The 10,378-nt window shown below is 43.3% G+C and overlaps 1 long non-coding RNA gene across 1 annotated transcript; it reads right to left on the bottom strand.

The window, feature by feature from the left end:
- Positions 1-1,480: 1,480 nt before the first annotated feature.
- LOC136545994 (uncharacterized) lies at positions 1,481-2,686 on the bottom strand. Its single transcript, XR_010781205.1, has 3 exons — positions 2,457-2,686; positions 2,022-2,376; positions 1,481-1,722 (listed from the first exon to the last, which is right to left on the bottom strand). It is a non-coding gene; the product is annotated as an uncharacterized lncRNA (long non-coding RNA).
- Between the last annotated feature and the right edge of the window lie 7,692 nt (positions 2,687-10,378).

Genomic DNA, 10,378 nt, shown 5'->3' with positions numbered 1-10,378 from the left:
GTGTCTTTGGGAAGCCTTGAACAGCTTTGACATGTTTTGCATATTCATATATCAATGATTTGGTACAGTGAACAATTTAAAAATTCCTTTTTTTTTTGTGCCTCTCTAATTCTTAACAACCGTCAGCATCCTTCCTTCACGGAGGCTGCGCGCGTGGACCGCTTCGTCGCCTCATCCTCGACCCCGGCAGGCTTGTTAACTGTTTTGGTTTAGCTACAAATCTGAATTTTATGGTTATCTTGAGTACCTCCTTAATTGTCTTGGTTCAACTTACCTGTAGACTCTAAAGCAAGCAGAGCAGCGGCTTAATTGTTTCTGGTTAGTTTGATCGCCCTGCTTGCCAGTTTTATTTACTCACTTTAGTTATGTTATTGTTTGATTTTTTTCTGCTACAACTACACGTGTCTTTTGAGCCATTTACCTATATGGGTTATACTTAAGTTAACGCTATATATTCTACCCTAAAAGCAGCGTTTTAGCAAAATGAACCATGTCCTGTTTGTACTTTAACCTTATTACTCATTTTATCAAATTAATTGTTTGTACAGCATACAAATCGTCTACAGAATTATATAGAGAGGTGCCATTTTAACTGCACAATACGTTGCGTTTAGCTACACCATGTTCCGGCATGAAATGATAGTTTACTTGCGAGGGTACATTTGCTGACATTAGGTAGGTATAAGTAATCTTCACTTAATTTAACAGCCGTTTAATTCAGAAGCTGTTCTCTACATCTTGTGAGGGTACACCTTTTTTTTCTGCAATGTAATTTGGCTGTTTTAGAAGAACAGTGGTGTTATTTTAAAATAGCAGAATGCACTGTGCTAGCAGTAAGTTAGTGTTGAATAATGTACTGCAGACATACGTATCTCCTGATTTATTCTGTTAATTAACTTTTACTAACAGGCTATAGTGGGCTAGTTACAAACAAGAATCACTACAAGAAACATGTGGTTTTTTGACGTTCTATTATGTCATAATACATGGAATTTACGTCACAATTTAAGATTTGTGACATTAGGTTGACGAATATCTAAACGTCAAAAAACCACCGTCACAAAATTATTATGTGACGTTTGTATATTTAATGTCATAGATATATATGACATTGGTTTCCTGTGCCAATAAATGTCATAAGATTGAAATAGGGCCTGTTAAGGCCCATGTGGTTGAGAAACATATAGCAGGCCAAAAAACATTGTTCGACCCGTTTTTTGAAATTGCAGCCCATTTGTTCTCTGGTTTGTCGGCCCATTTAGCTTTCTGAAATTTTATTTTTAGCCCAGTTTAATTGACCGCATTTGTTCTCTAGTTTTTCAGCCCATTTAGATTTCTGAAATATTATTTTCAGCCCACTTCAATTGAGCTCGTTTATATTTTATCCATTTCCAGTTTTCACATATTTTAATTGAGCGCATTCAAACGGCTCAAGCATAAGGCCAGCCCACGTAACACGTTCAGACCCACAGCATAATCAACCATTCAAAGCATCATTATCCATATCCACTCCCATTTCATTATGACCAAATCCACAATAACAAATATCTGATCACGTTTCAGTTAAAAAAAAACAAATATCTGATCACATTCTATTTTTAAACAACTTCCTACGGCCAAAGGGAATAGCAGCAGCGATATTCTTTCTTCCATTCTTCATTCTTCCATTGTTTGGAGCATATGGACCAGCTACGAGGGCATAATCAACTTTATTTTATTCTCCTGAAATTAGGACAAAAACACCATGAACTACATCACAGAGATATATGAGTTCAATATCTGTACAGCAGACAAAATATGACAGTTTAGCATCTGTGCAGCATCCAAAAATATGAGTCAGTATCTATACAACATCCAGAAATAACTATATGCATGGAACTATTATTTTTAAGAAAATATTTCCCATAACTCAGAACCGATATTCATGCAAGTAGTACATTTATTAAGCTCTGGGCACCGCTAGTTGCTACCATTGCAGAGCAAAAAACTCTCGAATGCTCGAATGTGTTGTCAGAACTTACTTGCAGCTGTTAGCGGTCGTCTTTAATGTCCACCGCTCTTAGATCCTGCAAAAATATTGTGTTCTGCAGCGGCCACCGCTGAACACCAAAAGACATCAAATTAATGAGATTATTGAATGCGTTGCTACTACAGGAGAGCAAGAGACCTCGGAGAGCCTCGCCCTGGAAGAGCAGTGTCCGATCTCGCACGGCCTCGGATGCCAGACTACGGGACGCTAGCAGATCTCGGCCACGTCCGTGCACTGGCGGATCCAGGATCTCGGCAGCTTTCTTGCGCCGGCGGATCCCGGATCTCGGCAGGCGGCAGCGTTCGTGCACCAGCAGATCCCGGCCGCCTGCCTGCTTGCCCTCGGATCTTGACACGAAAGATCATCTCTTCAACATTCATGGAAGTGGACAGAACAGAGAAGATGAGGGGACGAAAGAAAATCTTACCACCATTCGAGAACCTTCGTAAAGGGCTCTGGGGTCTACCTTTCCCTCGACCCCGCCATACGTGGGTGTAGGCGAGGAGCAGCGGGCGGCACCGCCCCAATTATGTTGTGGAGCCCGGCCGCATGCATGTAGATCCGAGCCCGGCCACCCACTCCTGGCGCATGGCGTGAGGGCCTGTGCGCTGCCGCCGCCGCTGTATAGGAAGGAGAAGAGGAGAAAAAAAGAACTAGGGTTTGAAGGAGACGCCGGCTGGGTGGCTATTTTAAGCTCTGCTTTTGCGATCTCGGCCGTCCATACGGATCAGAGGGCTCTGATCGTCCAAAGCCAAAATAGAGAGAAGGGAGGGAGTCGCGGGCTGGGCCGGCTGGTCGAGAGGCCCACATCCTCTTGGGTTTCGCTGTGGGGGGTTTATGCTATATAAAATGTGAAATGTATATTTGATCACGAAGGAAATTGTAGCGCAGTGGTTATGCTGTACACTTTGACGTGTTTTGTTGCCTTGTTCGAGCGCCCGACCAAGCAATTTTTTTTGGTAATTTACACGCTCACGTCATGCAGTTGTGTTGTGCCGGACTGGAGGAGACAGAACGAGCGTCGGGCCTGCAGGGTAGCGTGTGTGTTTTTAAATTTGTTTTCTTTTTTATTTTATTTTCCCTTTTAAAATATATATCTCTATTCATTTTTGTCTCTCCACTTTGCTTTTCTACGTATCCTTTTCGTATCACAAATCTATTAGTTTGAGTTTAGAAATGAACAATTAAACACATGATCAAAAAACCACTCAATGTTTATTTATTATTTTGTTAAGCAATAGAAGCATACACTTTTTATTACGACCAACTATAAGTCTTAAACGACCAACCGTGCACCGGTGCTTTGGTATTTTTAGCGACCCCTCTTCACATCATGGCTACATGTTTTGTTTAAGTTTTTTTTATGTAGTAGGCTATATATAAAATAAAGCACCACATTTTACAGCATGGGTTGTGAAATATAGATAACATGGACTAATATATATTGGGAAAAACAATGAAAATAAGAAAGCATATGGACCCACCCGACCACACAACTGTGGAACATGCCAACATGGACATCCATGTTTAAAAAGATCAACAACTTATTTTGTGACACACAAAGTCTGTCATATATTGATGTCATTTGTAAATTAGACTTTATGACACAAAAAATGCCTCTGTGACGTAGCAAATATCGTCATTGGATGGAATTGGACTAGTTGTATGACATTTGTTGTGACATACAACTTTTTATTGTCACTAAGTCGACATGCCTAAAATATAATGTCATAAACCTGATGATATAGTGACATTATGACCTTTTGTCATACTAAATACGTCAAAAAGCCATACATTTCTTGTAGTGAATGGATGATCAAGGAGTTTTCAACACAATTAAAGAAGCTGTCAATTTGCATCAATCAAAGATCTAAAAAGTCATGCAAACGAATGTTTTGACAACTTTCCTGAAGATCTCCAAGTCATGATTAAGGACTTAGACAAAATGTAACTTAAATGGTTATATGAGAAAAAATTTACTATGACTTCTTAGTTTTCCGGATTGTATACATGCTCAAAGATATTGTGTAAAAGTTGAACTACGGAAAAAAAACATTGGTTGTTTTCATGTGCGTCTCCAAGATAAATCCGTTGCGTTAGCACGGGCATTATACTAGTTATTTATAAATGTTATCACATAATTAATTTATTAAACAAATTAAACTTTACCTTCACAAAGGAATTAAGAATGTGACAGCATCTACTCGTACTTATCACATATGTATATATTCTAGAAACACTTTTAAGTTGACAATTAATCATATTAACTTTTAGGTATAAATTATCAAAGTTAAGCACCTATATTGCTTTTAATTCCAAACTAGTGTGCAAATATACTAATCAATTTAATATTTAGCTATATATGAAAAAACATGTGACATGAAAAACATTGCCCCTAACATATAGTTCACGTCAGCATGAACCAAACGCAACTTAAACGGTGCAAAACGGAAATAGAACTTAAATTGCTTTTAATTAAAAGTTATTGAATAATCCTTAATCAAATTAATATTGAACTTATAAATTTCCAAGATGTGAGATATGTTAAACATCGCTGCTAACACGTAACACACACTGCGATGAAACTCACGCAATCGAATCGAAATCAAAAACTTAAATCGAAATTAATTAATCAGCGATTAATTAATTATAGGCACAATTAACATTTTAATAAAATAAATTCATAACCATGTGATATGAAAACTAATAACGCTACTGCATAGATCTTCAGGACACGAAACTAACGCAACTAGAACGAACTGAAACGGACTTAAAATAGGGAAACAACACAGATTAACGAACCAGTGGCAAAACTGTAAATATGGTCATCCTTGGGCTGTAGCCGATCGTGTTTTGATGTATGAACTTATTAGCTTGTACTGTAGAGACAAGTAGCACATGAACACCTTTGCTGCTATTGTCTACCGACGAACAGATGAAGCCGGCCCTAAGCATATGTGCAAAGACAGAAAGAATAAATGGAAATTGTTTCTCACCAAAACAATGAAGAAGCCAGTTGTGCGGTAGAAGTGCGTCGATGGGTATGAAATTTTGATTACGGTGGTGGTGTTGCAGACATCAGCTTGATACAGAAATAATGTCAGACTCGGATCGGACGGTAGCAGCAGCTTCAGTCCCACAACAGCAGCGGGCCAGCAGCAGCACGCATCCACGCCGAACACGAATTGGCAGATGTGTGGCGAACTGCTTTTGCCGAACGATGAAGGAGATGACTCTGAGCAGTGGATTAGCGGGGCTGAGACATATCGAGATGGCCTCCTAGGGTGCTTGAGACGCCGATGATGTTCTCGAGTACTGCAGCGGTTCTCTTAGACTGGGAAGAGCCATGATGGTGGCGGCTGCCTGGCCGTGCTCTCGCACACAGGGCGCGGACGGGGCGCTGGTAGGCGCGGCCAAGGCCGAGTCGCCCAGAGAACGAAGAAGAACATGGCCGGCCATGGATGAGCTCGCTGGAAAAGAAAAAGAGAGGTTAGGGATGGGATTAAACGGCGATGGATTCGTGAAAAGAAGTATACCACGGCGTAGAGGACGATGAGATCTACCTTGTGGTGGTGGTGGTTGACGCCGGAATGCGACGGTTTGGCCGGAAAAGCTCGCCGGAAGTTCGCCGGAAACCTAGCTGTGCCGAACTTCGACGTCCGATCTGCGGGGCTACGAGTGGCGGCTCAAAAAACGGGCTGTACTTCTGGAATCCTCGCGTCGAGGGCTACGCCAACATATATATATATACGCAGGGTTTGTCGATTTTGGAAAGTCGAGATATTTTAGCAATTATTGATTTTCGGAATTAAAATAATTACAGAAAATCAGGAATTACTATTTAGGCTCCGAAAAATATCTCTGAGCTCTGAAAAATTCTATAAAAATTCCTAGGGATAGATGGAAGGATAAGGAACACAACCAAAGTGGTTTCAGCTCCCGAAAAGACTTTTGGATTAATCGAGAAAAAAGACAAGGCTCCAAGAAATAAGAATTTAATTCCGAAAAAGGTCGGAAAGATTCCCGGAAAGAGATGCATCATTCTAACGCGTCTTAAAACCTTTTCCAAGCCTTTGGATTTTGAAAACAAGACATCTTATCTAACTTTTGTTTTTACAAGTTTTCAAATTCTTTTTAAACCACTACTTGAAAAATAATATTTTGAAGATTGAGATTTGAATTTACTTTCCAAACCACTCATCACAAAAGTACCATTGTAACGGCATCCAAACCACTCATCACAAAAGTACCAATGCAACTGCATGTATGCGCAAACATGTTGCTACCCTTATGTTGGATTTAATTTAAAGAAAGTTTTCTTTTACCTATATTTTTATGAGCACAAAACAATTAACAGAAATCGTTTTACTCTTTTTAGAAAGTAGCTAATTTTAGGGTATTACAATGTTGCTAGGCATTGCCAGAGCTAAACAATCCGATAGTTGGCACGCCAGGTAGGGGCCTTTTGTGTTCAGGTTAATATTGTGTTTTAGATGGGAATCACCATCAACATCGAAGACACCGTAGAGAGGATAAAGTCGGGCAAGAAGGTCACCTTTGACAGCCTCAACTTCATCGCCGACCAGTTTGGGGATTTGCATTTGAAAAAACATAAACTACCCGTGGATGAGGAACAGCCTCCCCCGATCTGTGCGTTCTTCGTCGAATTGGAGGAAGCTATGAATGTTGGGTCCCACGTTCTTGCCCAACATCTCAACCACTATGGATGCGACGTCTTTACCAAGCTCGGCCGAGAGAGTGATCTCGAGGCCACTCTCTGACTCTAGGTAGATCCAAACTGGACCCTCCGATCGGATCTGCAATTGCCACCCGATCACTTCCTTCATGGTTTTCTGGCTAGGTTAAGGAAAGTGGTGGCAACCTACTCTAGCTAGCTTTGACAAGCCCTGGTAGAACCCACCAAACCTCATACCGAGGATCATTCCATCTGCGGTTCCTGTTCCCCCAAAGGTTTCTACAATCTGGTCACCCAGTTTGTCAGGGTGATCGCCAATGGCAATGAAGACATGGCCTACACGCTAGAAGATTGGGAACACGCAGAGGACGATGAGCCTATCCGAGATCTTGATCTCGATGAGTATGATCAGTTCCTCCTCAACAACCTAGAGCTAGGGTAGGAACTACCCAAAGAGGAAGGCACAAAGTCCCAAGAGCAACCCGAGTGTTATATGAATCTATAAGACCGCGAGCCACCTCGGGAAGCACTCGAGAAGCTCACACTTGACAACGCAGCCCCACCGTCAGGAGACGTTACCATCTTAGATGCCCCATATGAGACCAGCGACGAAGCGCGCCTGCGCCTCCTTCGTCAGAATGACTATCTCGAAGCAGAGAACAATCACCTTCGACAATAGCTCAACCAATGTCCTAGCACTCAGCAGATTCAAGTCGAGCACACCCATCTCGTGGGCGGCCAAAACTTGGCCAATCGATCCTACAGGACCGTTAGGTTCCTTCAATCGGCTACCAGGGCCGAACCAAAGATGCACCCGACAACTCGAAAGTTGTGGCTCAGTCGGGAGACTCCCGAGGTACATCACATGCCTACCCCGCGCGATCATCGGTAATGCTTTCCAGGAACCAAGGGCCGACCAATGGGAGGACCTAGAGCATATCGCCCTCCCAACTCAATCTATGGTTGACTAGGGTGCGGGCAAGATGCTCGCCTATAGATCAATGAGCGGAAGCAGGAACATGATACTCATAGCCTTGCCTTGCATTCAATAGCTCTCGGGAAGCAGGCCTAGCCACCGATTAGGCTCGAATATACCATCCCAAGGATAGCCTCGATCCCTCATAAGAGACAGGCCTATCAAGAAATGTTTGAGAGGATCATGAACAACCCATGTTAGAATCATGGCTTCGTTGTGACCCACCTTGCCAAAGATTGCGTCGCTTATCACAAGCGCATCGTTCTAGAAGCCGAGAGGTGGACATATCAAGGAGGGTACTTCGGAGACCATGACGATGATCAAAGCCTAGATGCAGCCACCATAAGCCCTATGCTCATCTTTGGTGGTCCTCAAGCCTATCAGGATCGAAGGCTACAAAAGTGGACTCATAGACAGATCTATGCGACCGCACCTGCCACCTCGCTATATCTACGCTAGTCAGAACAGCCAATTACTTATGATCAAACTGATCATCCGGACCAGGTGGTTGAGGTGGGCCAATTCTCTCTGGTGGTAACTGCGGTCATCGAGAAGATGAGGGTGACGAAGATTCTCATGGACAGATTCAATGGCATTAACATCCTTTACAAGGATGCCTTCGATAAACTCAATGTGGACATAAGGAAGCTGCATGCATCATAGTCTCCCTTCCATGGCATCGTCCTTGGGTGGCATGTCATGCCCCTAGGTATGATAGACCTCTCTGTGACATTTGGTGATGTGGTACACTACCGAAAGGAGACACCCTCCTTCGAAGTTGTCAACTTTCAGGGACCCTATAGCGCCATATTTGGGAGGCCGTGCTATGCCAAGTTCATGGCTATCCCAAACTATGCCTACCTCAAGCTGAAGATGCCGGGACCATGCGGCATGATCACTATGTTGGGGAACTTCCAGAGTGCCTATCAATGTGAAAGGGATGTCGTCGAGCATGCGAAAGCAAACAACCTAGACTCGAGAGCTCCAAGCCTTCCCTGCTCGAGGCTAGGAAAGAAGCTCCTATCGACGGCCCTAGATCAACGGCTGTCGTCACCCTTGACCCATCATCCTTGACCCCACCACTAGCTCCGACCCCTGTGGCCCTCATTATCGAATCTTGAGAAGGTAACCGACGAACCCACGGTTATGTTGACATTTTATTTTTTCCTACTTTCAGTTATCATTTACATCTTGCAAAGAACGTTTATTTATTACATGAATAAATTTTGACCTCTCGAGTACCATATGAAGAACCTCTCTGAGTTGCTCGAGGCTAACCTTTGTAGCTGTTGTGTTCCTGTCTAGCACGTTCACATGTTATACTAACTTGTCAATGTGCTTGGGGGGCTACAATGATAACCATGCACCATGCGTGCCGCCTACTTTTATTTTCTCGATCGATCAATGTCTTATAGGCCTTGAAATGGTATAAGTGACTTAACAAGACCATGCATGGACTCAACCAAAGTGTTTCATTTTGGGCCAAATAATCCCCAGGTAGTTGGTCCAAAGCTTAACCTGCATCAAAAACTAAAGACAGTGAAAGAAAGAACATACAAAGTCGGGTGTAGCACATTACAAGATGACCTCAAGCACCGCCCGAATCCTCTAAGGAATTAGGCATACTGCCCTGCACTATCATGGAGAGATCTATGTCACGAATGATGGCCTCGAAAGGCTCTATGGCCTATTGCTGAATCTGCCTATATAGTAAGGGATCTATGTTAGTAGGTTTTGCTCTGATAGCACTGATGTTCAAGTCAGTGTAGATTGTCTTGATGGTCACTAGCGCCATGTGCACTCTGGTGGATAAGCCATACTGCATAACTTCCTCTAGGCACCTTGAGATCCCCTCTGCTAGGAAGCCACCTTTGACATAGAGGCAGGCCCTCCTGGCTGAGCATAGGCCACCTGGCAGGCAGCGTGGCCAGTTGTGACTACACTCTAGAGCTCACCTTCAAGGGATGACACCTAAGACACATACTTTGCCTCCATGGCCAAAAGGGTCTCTACGTGTAGTCGCTCAGCTTCAGCAGCCACAACCTCTAGGTTCACGTAATCGGACTTACACTCAGCAAGCTCGTCCTTAAGACGTCTCGCCTTAACCGACTCCACTACAAACACAGTGTATCAGTCCAAAGCCTGCATACAATTGTTACATGATTCATTGCCAAAAACAAAACACACCTTGGATTTGCTTCCAGAACTTCTTTGTCTCTTCCTGAGCAAGCGCTTGCTTCTACCTCTCCCTCTAGTACGTAGAGCCAGAGGCACGAAAAGCAGCCTTCTCTCGAGACAACCCGACAATAGCCTTGGCAGCAGCTAAAAAGGTAACAAAGGTTTTACAAGCCTCACCAAACATTAAGGAGGAAGGTCTTGGTGGAAACCCTACATTGGGTCTCATCCTAATGGCGCTTTAGGGCTGCCACCTCACTCTCTAGCTTAGCTATCCACGCCTTTGCTTCATCGCCCGGCCGAGAGAACCTCTCCTGGATGAACATGGACTTGGCCAAGGAACTCTTCTAAAGATACTATAAGAACAAGACAACATAAGTCTTAGCTTCATTTAGAATGAATCAACCAAAGACTCAGGGGCTAGACCCATTGGGTCCATCGCGTGCTTGGGGCTAGGACACCCGACGTGAATCATACCTCCAAGGTAGCACTAAGGGAATCC

This window comes from Miscanthus floridulus, chromosome 3, assembly GCF_019320115.1.
Source record: "Miscanthus floridulus cultivar M001 chromosome 3, ASM1932011v1, whole genome shotgun sequence".
NCBI lineage: Eukaryota > Viridiplantae > Streptophyta > Magnoliopsida > Poales > Poaceae > Miscanthus > Miscanthus floridulus.
This window is presented reverse-complemented; position numbering and strand designations above follow the sequence as displayed.